The sequence below is a fragment of the Enhydra lutris genome, unplaced genomic scaffold (genome assembly GCF_002288905.1).
Source record: "Enhydra lutris kenyoni isolate GAN:26980312 unplaced genomic scaffold, ASM228890v2 scaffoldscaffold24, whole genome shotgun sequence".
Lineage (NCBI taxonomy): Eukaryota > Metazoa > Chordata > Mammalia > Carnivora > Mustelidae > Enhydra > Enhydra lutris.
In genome coordinates, this window is record NW_019154108.1 from 6,895,916 (window position 1) to 6,916,422 (window position 20,507).

General features: G+C 38.0%; 1 protein-coding gene across 1 annotated transcript in view; it reads right to left on the reverse strand.

Annotated features, from left to right (window-relative positions):
* LOC111150746 (regulator of G protein signaling 7) overlaps nt 1-20,507 on the reverse strand; it is a 511,256-nt gene that overhangs the window by 354,155 nt on the left and 136,594 nt on the right. The gene's annotated exons all lie outside the window — the stretch shown is intronic.

The window sequence follows — 20,507 nt, forward strand, 5'->3', positions numbered from 1 at the left end:
CTCTGGACTCTGGAAAACAAACTGAGAGTTACAGAAGGGAGGGAGGAGAGGGGATCGGGTAGCTGGGTGATGGGTATTAAGGAGGGCATGTGTGGTGACGGGCACTGGGTGTTATATGCAACTAATGAATTGTTAAACACTAAATCAAAAACAAATGATGTACTACATGTCAGCTAAATGAATATAATAAAAAAAAAAAAGTCTCCCACCAGCCACACATGTACAAAAAATGTTAAGAACTAGATATTAAATCATTCCCACCTAGTCAAAAAACTCATGCTCACCCAAATACCTGTTCCTGGAAGTTTATACAGGATTTATTCATAATTTCAAAAACCTAGAAACAACCCAAAGACTCTTCATCAACAATGGTACATCCACAGAACAGAGTATGACTCAGCAAAAAAATGGAGAGACTACTAATACATGAACACCTGAACAAAATTCAAATATGTTATACTAAGTACAAGAAGCTAGACTCAAAAGACTTTATAATATGTAATTCCACCTATAAAACATTCTAGGAAAGGCAAAATTATAGGGACAGAAAACAGAAAAAAGATTTCCAGGGAGCCGTGAAAAGTACTGACAATAACAGCAGAGTATGAGGGAATTTACTGGGGTGATAGAACCGTTCTCTATCTTGCTTGTGGTTGTGGTTCTATCACTATACACATTTGAGCAAACTCACAGAACTGTAATGCAAAACAGTAAATTTTATCATTCAGGAAAAAAAAAAAAAGATGAATAAAACAATCTCTGTGACCTTAATGCATGTTTTGTGATTTGTCTGTTGTTTTGAGTTTCAACAAAACAGTGCTGTTGAATCTCTGCAAAGGTCAGTTTCCAAAGGCAGTTGTAAGTTAAATAAAAGTGTAAAAATAACCACATGCGGGGCGCCTGGGTGGCTCAGTTGGTTAGGCAACTGCCTTCAGCTCGGGTCATGATTCTGGAGTCCCAGGATCGAGTCCCACATCGGGCTCCCTGCTCAGCAGGGAGTCTGCTTCTCCCACTGACCTCTCTCCTCTCATGCTCTCTCTCAAATAATTAAATAAAATCTTTAAAAAAAAAAAATAACCACATGCATTTTGGACAGACTCTCATTAAAAATTGCTAAATTAAAAAAAAGTCAGCATATTTTCTAAGTTTTTATTTGTTATTTTTTTGAAGGGGGCAGGGGCAGAGGGAGAGAGAACCTTAAGCAGGCTCTACCCTCAGCGACCCTGAGATCATGTCCTGAGCCGAAAATCAAGAGTCAGAAGCTTAACAGACTGAGCCACCCAGGTGCCTGAGTACATACTGTTTTTAATTTAAGCATTATTGAAGTGAACTTAAAATTCATCCCACATAGGTATACAATTCAATTGTTTTAGGGAAATCTATAGTGTGCGACCATCACCATGATTCAGTTTTATAGCATTTCCTCCATCCCACGAGATTTGCCTGTATTTGTTTGCAACCCATCACCACTCCCCATCCAGTGCTAGGCAACTAGCACTGTGTGCTAATGTGTTTTCTGTGTCTAATGTTTGCTTTTTCTAGATTCATACAAATTAAATCATAAAATATATATTCTCCTTTCATTTTGTATAATTTTTCTGAGTTCACCCGTGTTGTAACGTATCAGTAGACTGTCTCATTTTTCTTTTTTTGTTTTCAAGTAGTACTATTGATCAATGTACCACATTTTGGGGCACCTGGGTGGTTCAGTGGATTAAGCATCTGCCTGTGGCTCAGGTTATGATCCTGGGGTCCTGGGACAGTCTGACATCAGGCTCCCTGCCTGGTGGGGAGTCTGCTTCTCCCTCTGCTCCTCCTACCCACCTGGGCATTCTCTCTCTCACACAAAAAAATAAATAAATAAAACTTAAAAAAAATATACCACATTTTGTTGATCCATGACCAGCAAATGGACACTCAAGTTCTTTCCAAATTTTGGCTCCCATAAATAACAGTGCTACGAATATTCACATGGAATCTTTGTGAAAGGAGGTTTAACAACACCAGTCATGCGGGAGACATAGTTGAAGTACAAGGAGGTACTACTGTCCACACACTAGAATGTCTGTAATCAAAACAATAGCAATAGCAAATGTTAAAGAGAATGTGCAGAAATTGTAATTTATGTTTTTTGCTGGCAAGAATGAAAACTATAGAGACACTTTGGAAGACAGTGTGTCACTTCCTTAAAGAGTTCTTCATGACTACCTATATGGTACAGCGATCCTACTTTTAGGTATTTGCCCAAGAGCAGAGAAATGAGGAAAAGAGCCTACACAAAGATTCCTTATCCTCACCAGGGTATGAACTATCAAAATCTACCACATTGACTGCATTACAACATTATCTGAGGATAAAGTAGAGCTGGACTTTTACCAGACTTCCATTCTAGCCCTTTCATTTCTTACAAAAACACTAGCAGACCTAAATAATCACACAGAATGTTTTTCACAAGTGAATATGCTAATTATAGATATATTCAGTCTACTTTTTAAATAGTTGAGTAGGCTTTCAGAAAAAAAAGTATTTAATAAACATGAAATATGTATAGGAAGGAAAAGTTAACATCAATAATAAGGATATTTTTATAGCAAAGTATTATAGTAATAATAAAAATAGGATTTTCAGCTTTCAATGCATGGAAGTTTTATTTAAGGAATTTTATGGTCATGGTTTTATTAATCCTCTTCAAAAATTTTACAAAGAAACTATGTTTAAGAGTATAAATATAAATCAGCAACAGAAGCAGTAAGAATCATCTTAGTGGCAGTCTTGGGAAACAGAAAAAAGTCCTAGGACTGGTATTGACTGACATCACGGTTCTGTGACAACACCGCTTTGTGACCCTAAGTAGTAAATTAATCCCCCTCAAAAGTCAGTTACTTACTTAGAAAGAGTAAGAATCCCTTCCTATTATAATCCCTCAAATAAATGGTTTTAAATTATATGAAGAAACACAAAAATACTTCGAATATTTAGAAATTCAGTGGAAATTCAAACTGTCAAGAAAACCCACAAAATGCACCTGCTCTACACATTTCATCCTTATCTATCTCTTACATTTTTCCCCACAGTGAAGAAATAAAAGAAATACCCTATTGTTCTTAATTTTACATTCCTTTTTTTAATGATCCTTTAGACTATCAAAGTTAATTAATTTTACATTTCTAACTCAATGAGGTAACAGGGTTGTTGTGACAATGCCCTCTATTTTGGTTTTTTATCCAACTGCCGAAAACATTAATTGAGGCCCACTTCTTTTCTTTTTTTTTTTTTTTTAAAGATTTTATTTATTTATTTGACAGAGAGATCACAAGAAGGCAGACAGGCAGGCAGAGAGAGAGGGGAAAGCAGGCTCCCTGCTAAGCAGAGAGCCTTGATGTGGGGCTCGATCCCAGGACCCTGAGACCATGACTTGAGCTGAAGGCAGAGGCTTAATCCATTGAGCCACCCAGGCACCCCAGTTGAGGCCCACTTCCATTATGTTAGGTGCTGCGGAGAATACTGACAAAAGGCCAACAAAAGACATGCCTTGTGCTGAGGTGGCCCATAGCCCAGCTGAGAAGGCTGAGATAACACACCCGAGAAAAAGAAATGGGCCATGATGAGGTAGAAATCAGGTAAGATTAAGGAAATCAGTCAGCAAGTGGTTGTCTCCAATGTATTCGTGGGTTTCAGTTTTTCCTCTTAACAATTCATCCAATTATTATGGATTAATCAGGATTATTTTTGAGATAATCATAGATTCATATGCAGCTGTAAGAAATGATACCACACACCCTTTACTCCAGTTTCCCCCAATGGGAACATCTGCAAAACTATAGGACCATCAGGATATTAACATCGATCCCGTGAAGCCACAGAGCATTTCCATCGTTTCCATCCCACCATACTCCTCCTGTGGCTCTGTTACAGTCACACTCCCTTCCCCTCTCACCACACGCCCTCCTGAGCTCCTGGCAACCACCAATCTATTCTCCATCTCTCTAGTGTGGGCATTTCAAGAATGTTACGTAAATGCAATCACGTAGCGTGTCACTTCTTCGTCGGTCTGTCTTCATGGAGCGACCCTTCTCTGAAGGGTCATTCGGGTTGCTGCCCAAACCAATCACCTGTTTCATTTCCTTGCCAAGTAGTAGCCCATGGTACGGGTGTGCCACAATCTGCTTAACCGACCACACGCTGAAGGACATCGGAAGGGTTTCCCATTTGGAAATGTTGGGAATAAAGGTCCTATGACATCCGTGTCTAGGTTTTTTTTTTTTTTTCCCCAACTTCAGTATTTATTTATTTATTTTTCAAATACAGTATTTATTTTATATTTCTTTTTTTTTAATTTTTTATTTTTTCAGCATAACAGTATTCATTGTTTTTGCACCACACCCAGTGCTCCATGCAATCCGTGCCCTCTCCAATACCCACCACCTGGTTCCCCCAACCTCCCCCCCCCCGCCCCTTCAAAACCCTCAGATTGTTTTTCAGAGTCCATAATCTCTCATGGTTCACCTCCCCTTCCAATTTCCCTCAACTCCCTTCTCCTCTCCATCTCCCGGGGTCTAGGTTTTGGTGTGAACCTATGGTATCGTTTCTCGGAGAAATGCCCAGCGGGACACTCATTGCGTGTTTAGTTTTTTAAAGTGCCAAATCTGTTTCCCAAAATGATGAGACCATTTTACATTACCACACACTACTACAAGTCTTTCCATTCCTCCTCATTCCCACCAGCCACTAGTGTTACCACTGTTTTTTTATTTTACCATCCTGACAGGTGTGCAGCAACATATCCCTGCAGTTTTTTTTTTTTAAAGACTTTATTTATTTGACAGAGAGAGAGAGAGAGATCACAAGTAGGCAGAGAGTCAGGCAGAGAGAGAGGGGGAAGCAGGCACCCTGCTGAGCAGAGAGCCCGATGCGGGGCTCGATCCCAGGACACTGAGATCGTGACCTGAGCCGAAGGCAGCGGCTTAACCCACTGAACCACCCAGGCGCCCCTATCCCTGCAGTTTTGATCTATATTTCCCTACTGGATAATCACGTTGGACGTATTTTCATGTACTTGTCTGCCACCTGTGTGTCTTTGGTAAAATGCTTCTTCAAATCTTTGCTGATGTTCTAATTGTACTGTTTGCTTTTTTTTACTGTTGAGTTTTCTAAGTTCTGTATATATATTCTAGATACTAGGCCTTTGCCAGATACGGGGTTTGCAATTGTTTTTTTCTAGCCTGGAGCTTGTCTTTTTACCCTCTTAGCAGGGCCTTTCACAGAACAAAATTTTAAAAGTGTTGAAGTCCAATTTATTGATTTTTTTCTTTTATAAATCATGCTTTTGATATCAAGTCTCACACTTATTTGCATTGGCCTAGAAACTGGAGCTTTTTCCCTCACTCTTAGAAAAATTTTATACCTTCACATCTTGTATTTAAGGTTTGTGACCCATTTGGAGTTAGTATACTTGAGTTCTGTATAAGCTATGAGACTTTGGTTGAGACTCTCATTTTTAGGGGTGGGGGGATCTATGGACATCAAATGCTCCAGTCTTAATTACTGAAAAGACCATCTTTTCTTCATTGACTTGTTTTTAAAGCTTTGTCAAAAATCAACTGGTCATAATTTTATGGGTATATTTCCAATTCTTTACTCTGTTCCATTAATCTATATGTGTATCCCACTGTTAACTCCACACAGTCTTGATAATGTAGCAATATACCAAATCTTAAAATCGGGTAGACTGATTCTCCCACTTTGTTCTTCTTTTTCAAATTATTTTTAGCTATTCTAGTTCCTTTGAATTCCATATGAGTTTTAGACTAATGTTCTCTCTATACCTATAAAAATCTTGCTGGAAGTATTTTTGGGAATTGTGTTAAATCTGTATGTCAGTTTAGAAAGATTTGATATCTTTACTATGTTGAGTCTTTCAACTCATAAAAGTACAATTAAAAATAAGTCATACTGTTATGGGTTAAATTGTATCCCTCAAAAAGATACATTGAAATTTTAACACTAAAACCCATAAATATGATCTTCCCAGGAAATAGGGTCTCTGCAAATGTAATCATGACTTGTCTGGCACCTTCATAAACTAAAGAAAATTTGGGACACCTGGGTGGCTCAGTTGGTTAAGTGTCTGCTTTTGGTTCAGTTCACGATCCCAGGGTCCTGGGATTGAGCCCCATATCCCTGCATCAGGCTCTCTGCTCAGCAGGGAGTCTGCTCCCCCCAGTTATGCTTGCTTGGCTCTCATTCCCTCTCTGAAATAAATAAAATCTTTTAAAAAAGAAAAAAAAGAAAGAAAATAAAGAAAATTTGGATATAGACACTCAGAATGCCATGTGACAACAGAAGCACAGATTGGAGTAATGAGTCTACAGGCAAAGAATGCCAAGGATTGTCATTAAGGACAAAGCTCAGAAGGGAACAAGAAGCTGGTTCTCCTACAGAACCTCCAGAAAGAAATCAACCCTACTGACATCTTGATTTCAGAATCTAGCCTCCAGAACTATGAGAGAATAAATTTGCCGTCTTAGTAAGAAAAAAAAGAAGTATTTTTCTCCATTTATGTAGATTTTCTGTGATTTCTTTCAGAGCACTGTGTAGTTTTCAGCATACAAGTCTTGTACATTTTGTTATATTTATACCTAAATATTTACTTCTTTAAAATTTCGAATGATTGTAAGAGGTATTACCTCTTTAATTTTCATATCCATGTGTTTGTTACTATGATAGAGAAATATGATAGGTTTTTGTATGTTTGTCTGATATCCTGTTACTTAACTGAACTCACTAATTGGTTTTAGGAATTGTTTTGTAGATTCATTAGGATTTTCTATGCAGTCATTGCATCTGCAAATAGTAGGACTTTTGTTTCTTCCTTCCTAGTCTGTACGCCTCTATTTTGTTTTGTTTGGGGTTTCTTGTAGACATTTTTATCAGGTGAGAAAATCTCCCTCTGTTGTTTTTATGAGACTTTTTATAAAAATAATTATTGAATTTTTAAAACGCTTTTTTTTTTCTAAATCCATTGATATGATGACTAGCTTTGTATTTTTGGAATAAACTCCACTTGATCATTGAGTATAATTTTTTATATATTATTGAATTTTGTTTGCTAATATCTGATTAAGAATGCTTTCGTCTGTACCCATGCAGTACAGGGTTTATGGTTTGTTGCTGTTATTGTTGTTGAACAGTCTTTATCTGGTTTGGGCATCAAGATGATACTAGCTTCATAAATGAACTAAGAAGTATTGTTTCTTACTCTGTTTTCTGGAAGAGGATATGCAGAATTGCTGTTAATTCTTCTTTAAGCCTTACGATGAATTCTCTGTGAAATCAGCTGGGCCTAGAGATTTTGTTTGGGGAAGTTTTTATTTATTTATTTATTTTTAAATTTTTTGGGTTTTGGGGTTTTTTTTTTTTTATTTTTTTTCAGTGTAACAGAATTCAAATTTAAGTTCCTTAATAGTTACGGTGCCTTTCGAATGGTCTATTCCGTTGGGACAGCTGTGGTCATTTTTGTGACAAATTGGGACCATTTGCTGAATCTGTAGGTTAAAGTTGCTCCTATGGTGAGAAGGGATGCTTTCTTACCAACCAGAATGGTGATATAAATCCAGGCTCCCGACCTGGCCTTCTCTGTCATCAGGCTGGTGAAGGTATTTGGTGACCTCGTTACAACAGTCTCATAAGGTGGAAGTTTAGGTTTTCCACTTGGCCTCTACTGACATGAGTAGTGGTGGCGCCATGTTGTTTTCTGTGGGATTTGGCTGGGGTGGAGAGGTTATTGTCTAAAAGTTTTCTGACATGCAAGACTGCCCTTTCCTGGTCCCCTGACTAGAGAGAGGAGGCATTTCTTACTGTTTGGTTTGGTGTGGGTTTTGTTTTGGTTTTGTATGGTCTGTGTCTGTGGACATTTCTGGGATGCCAGCTCTTTCACTTTAAAAGCACACCGCGACTGTGTCTCAGGTCCCAAAGAACCTAACCAGTCTGTTTATTTTCTCCACCTATCAGAGTCTTCCTAGGGATGTTTCACACATAATGTTCAGACTTTTTAGCTGTACTTAGTGGGGTGAATAGGGAAAAGCAAGCCTGTTCTACCTCCCAGAAACAGAAACCATCCAGGGCTTAGTTTTAACAAACGGACAGAGATGAACTTAGGGTGCATTGAATAGACTGACCAGAACATAAATCTTTACCTATGGAACGAATGCTCTGCCCCTTGGTGGGCAGTCTGTTGTGCCTCATGAGGAGAGAGCTCAAGAGAGGAAAGGAGAAAAGTAGGAAAGAGGAGAAAATGGAAGAGTTTCTGTACGTCATTCCTTACTTTCCTCTTGCCTCTCCCTCAAGGCAAGTGTAAGAGCTCAAGAGATGAAAGGAGAAAAGTAGGAAAGAGGAGAAAATGGAAGAGTTTCTGTATGTCATTCCTTACTTTCCTCCTGCCTCTCCCTCAAGACAAGTGTAGGACCCCAAAATACCAAGAGTTCATGTAAATCCTGAGGCTGACTTCAGCATCAATCTAGCCACTAGAGATTCTCTACCTATCCATCTATCTATCTTTGACATATATTTTAAGCACTTACTTTTTGGGTACTCTCACGCTAAACACAACAGAGAAAAGTAAGGTACAAAAGTATAGCCTCTCTCAGAATCCTTCAAAAACCTGCATACAAAAAATACTATAATAACAGTAAAGTTCTAATGAATGACATACAATGGGCCACATTGCTAGGATAGTATTAAATATGTCATTTAAACGTGACACAAATGTTTGTACTGGGAACCATATGTTCTTCCTTTTCTATGGCTTCCTCGCTCCTTATAACCAAATCTAACACCAAAATATCAGCTATCACTTCTTAAGCCAATTCTGACTGAGGCTAGAAGGATATCAAGTGAGAAATAATCCATCCTCTTTAAGCCCATAATGAGATGGCTAATCCAAGAACACGGGCCTCCTAAGCTCCCCTCAGAACCTCATTCATCCCCTGCTGTGTTGTAGGATGGTCCTGTGGATCTGAGTCTCAAACCCACTCTTCCACCCTTCTCTGTCAGCACAAGGGCTTGGCCCCTGCCATGTTTGGTCACGTCTCCTACAGTGATATCTCCTGACATCCTGGATCATGAAAATTCACTAGCGGGGTTTCCTACCACTGTTTCTTTCTAGCGGTTACTGTCAATCATTTCATTGTAATGAAGCCAGTGACTTTCAGAAAATGCGTAATCTAACAAACATTCAAAGATAAAGTTTTTGTTCTTCAAAAATGAAGCAGACTTCTGCTTCTGACAATGGAAATCACATTGCTTCTCACCAATTTCCTGTTGAAAATCATAAAAAAAATATAAAAGATGAACAAAAAATATAAAACCATATGTATGAAGTCATCAGTCATGGAGATAAAGAGAAGCTTCGAGGCCAAGAGTGTAAGGGGAGCTGAGAGGTTTACCCCAAAGCAGCAGCTGAAAGGCTTAGAGATTGAATAAAATATTTAAAACTTGTACAGGGAAAAGCAACAAGAACTTGAGTTCAGAGCCTTCCGGGGATGATTAGCCTTGGGTAAAGACAGAGGATATCATTAGGGACCCCAGGGCACTTCAGCCTAGGAGTGTTAACAGAAAACAGATCAGCCATCATAAGAACTTAAGAAAAGCTTTAGGTTAGCTCAACCCCTAAAAGGATTAAGGTGATTGGCAGCTCACCAATATGCCCACAAGTTAATCTAACTCCTACGGTGAGAAAGAACATTCATATAAGCCTCAAAATATCTTATAAGTTTTCATCTACTATATAAGACACTCAGTAAAAAATAATCAGCATACTAAAAAGATCCAACCAAATAACAAGTGGGGGGAAAGAGAGAGTACGTCAAGACCCATGAGAAATCCAGTTATTGTATTTGTCTGATAGGCAACTCAAAATAACTGTGATCAAAGGAATAAATAAGTTGATAAAATCCAGCAGAGTTAAAAATGATGAGAACCAAGATAATGTAAATTCTAAAACTGAATTAAGAACTTTATAGATACATATGTAACAGATTATATAGAACTAAGGGGGAAAAAATCAGTGAATGGAATATGAGTGAAAAGAAAATATTAAGACCCAAAAAAGGAGAAAAAAAAAGACAGGAGATGAAGAGTACGTAGCATCTGTAGGATATGCACAATAAAAAGATTAACATACATGTAATTAAAATCTCAGTAGGAGAATAGAAAGAAAAAGGGGCACAGGCAGTATCTGAAAAGATGGTTATCAAGAATTTTCAAAAACTGGGTGCCTGGGCGGCTCAGTGGGTTAAGCCTCTGCCTTCGGCTCGGGTCATGATCCCAGGGTCCTGGGATTGAGCCCCACATCGGGCTCTCTGCTCAGGGGGGAGCCTGCTTCCCCCCTCCCCTCTCTCTGCCTGCCTCTCTGCCTACTTGTGATCTCTGTCTGTCAAATAAATAAAATCTTTAAAAAGAAAAAAAAGAATTTTCAAAAACTGATCAAATACTGCAAGCTACTAATTTAAAAAAGCGCTGTGAGCCTTAAGAAGAACCAACACAAAGAAAACAACATAGCTAGGAACATTACAAGAAAATTGCTGAAGATCAAAGAGAAAGCCATAAAATAAGATCTATGATAAAAAGTATATAACCTACAAGGGGCCTAGATCTACCTACTAGATCCACTGTACTACCTGCAAAAGTATATTATCTGCAGAAGGCAATATGGACAGTTAGACTGAGCTGAGAGCTGACTTCTCAGCTGCAATAACAAAGTCAGAAGACAATGGAAAGATAGCGTTTTTAAAATTTATTTACATAAAATTAATTAACATATCGTGTATTATAAATTTCAGAGGTAGAGTTCAGGGATTCATCAGTTACATATAATACCCAGTGCTCATTACATCCAGTGCTCTCCTTAATGTCCGACCCTCAGTTACCCCATCCCCCTACCTACTCCCCTCCTATTTGTTTCCTATAGTTAGAGTCTCTTATAGTTTGTCTCCCTGTCTGATTTCATCTTATTTTATTTTTCTCTCTTGCCCCTATGATCTTGTTTTATTTCTTAAATTCCACGTATGAGAAAAATCATATAATTGTCTTTCTCTGATTGATTTTGTTTAGCGTAAGACCCTCTAGTTCCATCCCCATTGTTGCAAATATTAAGATTTCATTTTTGATGGCTGAGTAATATTCCAGTGTATAAATATATAACATCTTGTTCATCAACAGATGAATGGATAGACAATGGAAAGATAGCTTGAAAGGATCAGGAGCTGCTGGGGAAAAGCTACTAAACTATAATAAAGGTTGAAAAACGTACTGGAGGGGGCCTGGGTGGCTCAGTTGGTCTGCTTCTCCCTCTGACCTTCTGCCCTCTCATGCTCTTTCTCTCAAATAAATAAAATCTTTTTTTAAAAAAAGTATTGGAAGTGTATTTCAATACAGTGATGAAATACGGATATTTTCACACAAATACAAACAGAAAGCACCCAGCAGACACTAAAGAAAATACTAAAGGGTGTTCCTTAAGAAGAAAAACATTATATGAGCAGCCTGGCTATGAAAAAAGGAATAACAAGGAATGGGAATGATGAATATGCAAATAAATCCAACTGAATACTGACTATACAACATATAGGGAGATTGTATACAACAAACAATAATACTTGTATTAACAATCATAATTGTGCTATTATGCCAAGAATATCTTGTGGACTGTTAAATATGTAGAAAATGACAATACATGAGAATATAAATTAGTATGTGAGCAAATGGCATTAAAGTATATTCTAGCTCTTGCATTGAGTTGGTAATAGTAAAAAACAGTAATTTATATCAGACTTTTATTAGACTTCAATATCTCCAGGATGCATTCTATTAACTAGGGTAACTAATATTATAATCGTAAAAGAATGTATATCTAACCAGCTAATATACAGGAGAAATGGTAAAGTAAATAATACCAAATTCACCTAAAGGAATGTAAGATAGGAAAAATATATCACAGAATAGGTAACTAGAAAATAAATAGTTTTAAACTAAATATATCAATAATAACATCTAATGTAATTGGACTAAATATTCAATTAAAAACAAAAAAATTCAGGATGGATTAAAAAAAAAAAGAGCAATCATATGCTGCTTATAAAAGACCTACCTTAAATAGCCGAATATACAAAGGTTGAAAGTCAAAATAGGACACATATACCATAAAAATATCCGTCAAAGATATCTGATACATCAAAGATCAGTCTCAAGGTAAACTGTATGCAAAAAGAGCCATTACAGATAAGATGGCTTTTCACGAGAAAAGAGTCAATCTATAAGGAAGAGAAATGTTTAAAAATTTGTATGCAGTTAATAAACAGCCTGGAAACGTATAGAAGGAAACTGTCAGAAGTAAAGGAGATACACACAAATTCACAGCACAGACAAGAGATTTCAGCATCTTTATCTCCGTAGCTAATACACCAGGCAAACAGGAATAAGCAGTAAAGAGACACAAGATAACAAAAAATGTGACTACAAATTTGATCTAGTTGACATTTATAGAACATTGCAACCAATAACTATATAATAACATCCTATCCAAGTATGCAATTTACCAAAATTAAACAAATAATGGGCCATATGTCATTTCAAAGCTTTGGAATTATAGAGCATATTTTCTGACCCTAGTGGAATTAAGTTAGAAGTGACTAAAAATATCACTAGAAAATACCATGGGCTTGGAAAATAGACTATACTTTTTTGATAACTCATAAGCAAAGAAGTAATTATGGGGGGATTAGGAAACAATTTACATAAAACAATAAATTACTGCATCTCAATACTTAAAGGTTTTATGTGGCTCAGTGGATTAAAGCCTCTGCCTTCAGCTCAGGTCATGATCCCAGGGTTCTGGGATGGAGCCCCACATCAGGCTCTCTGCTCGGCGGGGAGCCTGCTTCCTTTCCTCTCTCTCTGCCTGCCTCTCTGCCTACTTGTGATCTCTCTGTCAAATAATAAATAAAATCTTAAAAAAAAAAAAAAGATGTGCTCAGAAAGAAATTTACAACCTTTAAAAATATATTAAAGGCTGAAAATCAATGATAAAACAATATCAAGAATTTTTAAAAGGGCATATTTAATGCAAAGAAAGTATTAAATGAAACAAAAAATAGTATGAATTAATATAACAGAAACAAACACACAACACAGGGATAACAGGGGCACCTGGGTGGCTCAGGGGGTTAAGCCTCTGCCTTTGGCTCGGGTTAAGATCTCAGGGTTCTGGGATCGAGCCCGGCATCGGGCTTTCTGCTTAGCAGGGAGCCTGCTTCCCCCCCACCTCTCTGCCTGTCTCTGCCCACTTGTGATCTCTCTTTCTCTCTCTCTCTCTCTCTTTCTGTCAAATAAATAAATAAAATCTTTTTAAAAAAATACAGGGATAACAAAAGGTAGTTCTTTGAAAAGACTATTGTAACTGACAAACACTTAGCAGCATTAATCATAAAAAAAAAAGGAAAAAATATCATCAACAATAAAAGAAAATCCTGTAAACAGTAAAAAGATAAGAAGGGGCTATTTTGAACAGCTGTAAGTCAATTTAGATAAAATGGACAAATTCCTAGAAAAATTTAAGCTAACCAAAATGACCCCCCAAACATAAAAATATGAATAAACTTATGACTTAAATTGTCTCTCTCTCCCCTTCCTCCCAACCCTCTCTTCCTTATTTCTTTTTTTTTAAAGATTTTCTTTATTTATTTGACAGACAGAGATCACAAGTAGGCAGAGAGACAGGCAGAGAGAGAGGAGGAAGCAGGCTCCCTGCGGAGCAGAGAGCCCAATGTGGGACTCGATCTTGGGACCCTGGGAGCCAAAAGCAGAGGCTTTAACCCACTGAGCCACCCAGGCGCCCCCCTTGTTTCCTGTTTTTAATGTCTTTGCCTCATTCTCTCCAACTGCAGATGTATTCCTTATAAGGGAGGGAGGGAGAAGAGGGGCCAGGGCTATGGAGACTTTAGGCTTACATCATCTCGGCCAGTGAGGCTCCCAAAATGAGGGAAATTGTCTCTTCTGGCATCAGAATATAACACCCTAGGGAGACAGGTGTTAAAGCTACACATGTCACATCCCAGTCCTAGAGTTGGGGTGAGGAGTGGGGTGGGGATAATTAGAAACCTCACAAGAACTAAACAGAATGACAGATGGCTACTTCCCCAAAAGAAAACAGTATTGTTTCAAGATGAAATGAGAGAGGAGGCTGAGAATGAAAACAACAGCACGTATCTATTCTATTTCTCGTAATGATTCCCAGTCCTCATGTAGTAACAATATACAACGCTTTGCTGTTTTTCACTGATATTAGTCTGTGTCAGAATTGGGTTCTGAACCTTGATGGAGGAAAACCACTGCCATCACACAGAACAGGACAGAATTCAAGCTCTCCTTTTTTTTTTTTTTTTTTTTTTTTTTTCTTTATCCATTCCTCTGTCAATGGACATCTAGGCTCTTTCCATATTTTGACTGTTGTGGACATTGCTGCTATAAACATTGGGGTGCACGTACCCATTTGAATCACTATTACTCAGCCATCAAAAAGAATGCAATCTTGCCATTCGCAACAAAGTGGGTGGAACTATAGTGTATTAGAAAATACGTCATAGAGAGACAAATACCATACGATTTCATTCTCATTTGGAATTTAAGAAACAAAACGGATGAGAGGGAGGGAAAAATAAAATAAGATAAAAACAGAGAAGGAGGCAAACCATAAGAGACTCTTAACTCTAGGAAACAAACTGAGGGTTGCTGGAAGGGAGGTGGGTGGGTGGATGGGGTGACTGGGTGATGGGCATTAAGGAGGGCACTTGAAGTAATGAGCACTGTGTGTTGTGTGCAACTGATGAATCATTACATCAATGAAACTAATAATACACTACATATTAATTAAATTGAATTTAAATTTAAAATGTTTTTAAAGGAAAAAAAAGAATTCAAGCTCTTGCTGTAAGACCTTAGGTGGGTCATGTAGCATTCAGTTCTTTCATTTTCAAAAGGTGGGTACCTCTTTGTTTGTATGAAGAGTAAATATATGACGTAAAAATCTTTAACATGGGTATTAAATGCTATATTTTCTTAAAGATTTTATTTATTTATTTGATAGACAGCGAGAGAGAGAACACAAGCTGGGGGAGAGGGAGAGGGAGAAGCAGGCTCTCTGCTGAGCAAGGAGCCTGATGTGGGGCTCGATCCTAGAACCCTGTGATCATGACCTGAGCCAAAGGCAGATGCTTAACGACTGAGCACCCCTAGATGAGTTTTATTAAGATTATTAGTAACAAATTCAAACTGGCTGAAATTGATCTCAGGTACAGATAAATTATACCCCTAATCTATAATAAACAGTCGCAAGAGATTATTTGAAAAAGGTTATTATTGAAAATAATAAAACTGAGGTTCATATTAACGCAACACTCAAATACTACCTTGCCTCTTCCATAAAACGTTCTTTCAGTCTCCTTCCCATGATTAAGAAAAATTTCTTATTGATGCATATGAGCAGAAAAATAGATACACCTTAAATGTAAATGTAAAGTTCACTGGGTTTTCACAAACTACACACAGCTATGCAACTAATATCCAGATCAAATTCTTCCCATGACTTGATCATTTGGAAGATCTTTCAGAAAGACAAACTCAGGTTGAAGTTAAGCAACACGTATTCTAATGACTCTAATAAAAATGCACTGTTTGACTTAAGTCCTTCCTTACATCCTTTTTGTGATCATTTTCCTCATCTGCACACTAAGAGCAACAAGACTCCAGCTGTGTCATAGCACAGTTCTAGGACTACACACAGGTGACGGAGTGCCTCTTCCTGAGTCTCCCTCTCCTTTGGTTTCCATGACACTGACCCTACTTGAACTTTAATCAATCACCACCCTTTATTTGAACTTTATTTAATCATGGTGTAGTTTCTGCCCATTCTTTGGATGCAGGCACTCTCCAAGATTCCAGCCTGATCTCAACGTTCCCTACCTCACACGTTCTCATTCAGTTCTCTTTCTCTGATCAATTTCATCTGATCATTTTAACTCTATGACTCTCAAATGTAAATCCAAACCCTGACTTTTCTCCCCAACTCCAGTCCAAGATTTTCAACTGCCTGTTGGATATCTCAATTTCAAGTCCTGCTGGTAAATCAAACTTGACCTATCGAAAGGAGGAATTCATCTTTCCTCCCGAACCTTCTCCCTCTTTCAAATTCTCTACTTTAATTACCATTTTGTGACCCACGTAAGACATCTTGAAATGACCAACTTTCGCCAGGCTCACTTGCCAAGTCTTGTTCTTCCTACCACCATGTCATTTGAAATGAAATGCCTCTATCCCTCCCTTCCTCCCCCACTTCTCTAAACCAGTTGTCCCTCCCTGCCCACACTATTCCAAACGTTCCCTGACTGGTCTGCTAGTCGTCAATGTCATTGCTGCATTCCACCTCCCATTCTCTAACCAACTCATTTTCTTCACGCAGGTCAGATCATGGCAGTCCTCTGCTTCAGCCACGTTACAGGCAGAATAAGGACCAAATGCCTTCGCCCTATAGCTGGCCTCCTTTCCATGAGATAGCTTCATACCATTTGCATTTGATCCTGTGGTATCTCCTGCACTTTAATAACGCCATGCTTTTGTCTCTAATGTTCTGCCTCCACTCATTAAGACAGTATGTATCCTTCAAAGCAAGGCAAGTATAATCCTCACAGAAGAAAACACTCCATTTTCAAAACCCAGAGCTTTAAATAAATACATACATTAGAACTTCAAATGTGTAACAGCTTTGTGTATACTTCGTGCTAGTCATTCTAACAGGTACTTCATATACTATAATTCATTTAATCCCCGTAGCAACCCTGTGATAAACATGGGCTCATTCAGTTTCAATGATTCACCCCCAGATCTTACTGGGGCAGACATACACAGGAGCCAGAGCCAAAATTCTGAACTCTGTGACTCCAAACTCCATTTTCTTTATACTCTACAGAATAATTTCTACAAGTAGTTGTCTATATACATCTCTCCTTGAGAAGAATGTAAGTTCTCAGATGGCTGAAGAATGTGAAATATTTGGTTTAATCCTGTCCTTCAACTCGGCAAACACACACACACACACACACACACACACACACACACACACACCTTAGTTGGGTTTCTGCCATGACAATATGACTCAGTGAATGTTGAGCAAATGAATGAACACATTATCAGGATCCACTCACAAAAATCTACGCAGTTTTGATGATAGATACCAATGATAAAAGAGCTCTATCTGGTCATGGCTCTGTGGAACTCACAAAGAGAACAAAGAAAGTAAAATAACATCAGTTGGCATAGTTATTAGTCTAGAAGTAGCTCATGTATAAGGCAAACATAATTTTAATGTTTTCCCTTTCCCTAATAAGAAAACAGGTCTCTCTTTAGAATAATAAAGATAAGTAATTTGAGCCATCGCACCAAAATATAAGGAATCTAGCAAAGAGAGGTGTCTATCCTGAAATGCTTTGTTCTAAACACTCACCATGTACTCTTGCTGCCTTTTATCTGTGTATTTTTCTCATTCAAACCCAAGCCATGTTTTCATTCTGCAATATTTTCCTCCTTCTAGAAGGCATCTGTAGTTTTAACCATTGTGACCATCTACCTGGACCTCAGTGCCTGCTTCTTTTCAAGCTGGGTTCTCCAGTGTTCCCTTGATTACACAAGCACGGACTGTCCCAAATAATATCCTTTCATCAAATTTCTTTCTGCGTAAACCAATCAAAGTGATATTCTGTAGCTTGAAATCGGGAATTCTACCTGATACCCTCCCAATCTTCTGACTGACATACACAGGGCAATCACCCAACTAGTGGGCTAAATCCTACAGCTCTATTTTTTTTTCTGTTAAAATATAATAAATTCAAAAAAAAATTCCTTCTTTCCTTCATTCATTCATTCACGGAGGGTACATTTCTAAATAATGAAGATACAGTAGTGGCAGGCTAAAACTAGTCCTAACTCATGGAAATTACAACTCCTTGGATAGCTCTGCTGTTGGCAACCAAAGGATGTAGCACATATAGTCCACATGAAGTTCTGTTAATTGGAAACAGAACTGAACTTCCTAAAGGGTCAAGCCTAAAAGGAGCTACTGTTACCCTTTTAAACAACCAACGATCTCAACATATAGACTAAATGTGTGTGTATATATATGTGTGTGTACATATATATGTGCATATAAATGTGTGTATATAAGTCTGTGTGTATATAAATGTGTGTATACAGGGGCGCCTGGGTGGCTCAGTGGGTTAAAGCCTCTGCCTTCGGCTCAGGTCATGATCCCAGGGTCCTGGGATCGAGCCCTGCATCGGGCTCTCTGCTCAGTGGGGAGCCCGCTTCCTCCTCTCTCTCTGCCTGTCTCTCTACCTACTTGTGATCTCTATCTGTCAAATGAATAAATAAAAAAATCTTTAAAAAAAATGTGTGTATACATTTGTATATATGGAGCAAACACACATATATACACATATACACATATATGATACATATGAGTATACATGTTAATGGGGAAGTTTGGGAGACAAGACTTCAAGACAAACTTTAGAGGGCAATGAATCTGAGACAGTAAGAATTCGGATATCTGTGGAGGGGAAGGAATGGAGCCCCACAGGAGAAATACTCTTAGAACAACTCAAGGATGGGGCCTTAAGAATCAGAGTCAACACACAATGAAAAAAAGTAATTGGTGAAACAAAATGGATCCCAGAAGAAGACAAAGGTGGAGAACAAGAAGGCCAAAGGGTTATGTTTGTCTGCCAAGCTCTGGTATATTGGTTTGGTTTGTTTTTTCTGGAATATTCCTTCTTTCTGATAGGCCATAGGGTTGGGTTGGGGTGGGTGAGATGTGATGAGCAAGTTCTTGAAATATATAGCATATATCACCAATCTGAGGTGGGTACAGTATGATCTCCTTTGTGAATAAAGGAAAAATTCATCTAGCAAAATTTCAAATAAAAGTAACTATAGCATTCTTTTTCTTCCTACTTGAAAAGCGCATTAATTGTGGTGTCTGCCAATTTAGAATAGAAATGTTTAAAAACAAAAGAATCCAATTTAGAGAACTCTCTTTAAAAGTCAGTTAGATTTATCAACAGAAGAGAAGAGACTATTGTCTCAATTGTCTTTTTCTTGTTTTTTCTTCTTCCTATCCTCTAGAAAAAAAAAAAAAGAATGAGTATGTTAATGGAAATGCTAATGGTAGAAATCTCTGGAGTTTTCACTAATGTTTTAAATTGGCTTTTTATAGAGCAACAATTACATGAGCTATAAAAAGAGATAATATACTGTATGGTTAATGAAATACTGTTTGAGGGCTTTAAAATGTCTTACACTAAAAATTCGTATTTGAACGTCTTGCTATCAGAAATAATTGAGTTTAAAACAATATCTACATTAATAATATAGACATATAGGTACACAAAAGTAAAATTGTTTAAAACAGATGCATCTCTTTTTATCTGTGATCATGAAATTCAAGAATCAATAGTGGATTCATTCCAGTCCCTTAAATTCACTTTAGTCATTATTTTTGAATATTTTTGCTAGTTCATGAGCTAATGAGCTAATGGAGAAAAAATAATTAGTATTATAGAATCTCCTATCTTGAATATTTTTCGGACCCTAACTTCCAGGAAACTCCTTAGAAAAGCACCGTAAGGCCCACCAGCAATCTGAGGTAAAGAGTCTTGATAATTCAGTCTGGATGGGACAGTGGAGGCGGGATCAAGACAGCTAACTTCCTACAGCTTCAAGCTGGATGCTCAAGTTGAAAATCCAGACAGTAATTTTACATTTACATTCCCATGTCTAAATCATTGGCAAATTCAGTTGACTCTACACCCTCCAAAATATACCTCTTTCTTTCCGTTCTCCCAACAGCCCTGGTCTACACACCATTACTCAGGCATGAACTCATATGCCAGTTTCTTCATTGTCTTCTGCTGCCACTATTCCCCAGCTGCAATCTGTTTTCCACATGAGCCAAGAACGAACCTTTAAAACATCCAATTGCTCATTCAGTGAATATATATCAAGCATCTACCTATCCAGGCACTGGGAAAGGAGACAGACACGGTCAGTATCTTTATGCAGCCCCACACCCTGCTGGAGGAGACAGAGAACAAGCCAGAAATCTCGGGCTGTGATGAGTGCTGGGAATGAAATTGAAAAAGTAATAGCCAAAAGAGTCGTGATGAACTCATTCAACAGGTTCATTAGCTGAACCCACCAAAATGATCCAGTGAGGTGTTCAAGCAAAAGTGTTTTAAGATTTTATATCTTATTCTGCTCTCTCTCCAACACAAACAGAAGCAGTTAGTTGTCCATAAACCACCCTCAAGTGGGGGAGTCACTGAATTGCCACCACCGGGAAAAATCGCGGCTCAACGCTCAAGATCAGAATACAGACTGATGCTTTTCTTTAACGTTTTGAGCAG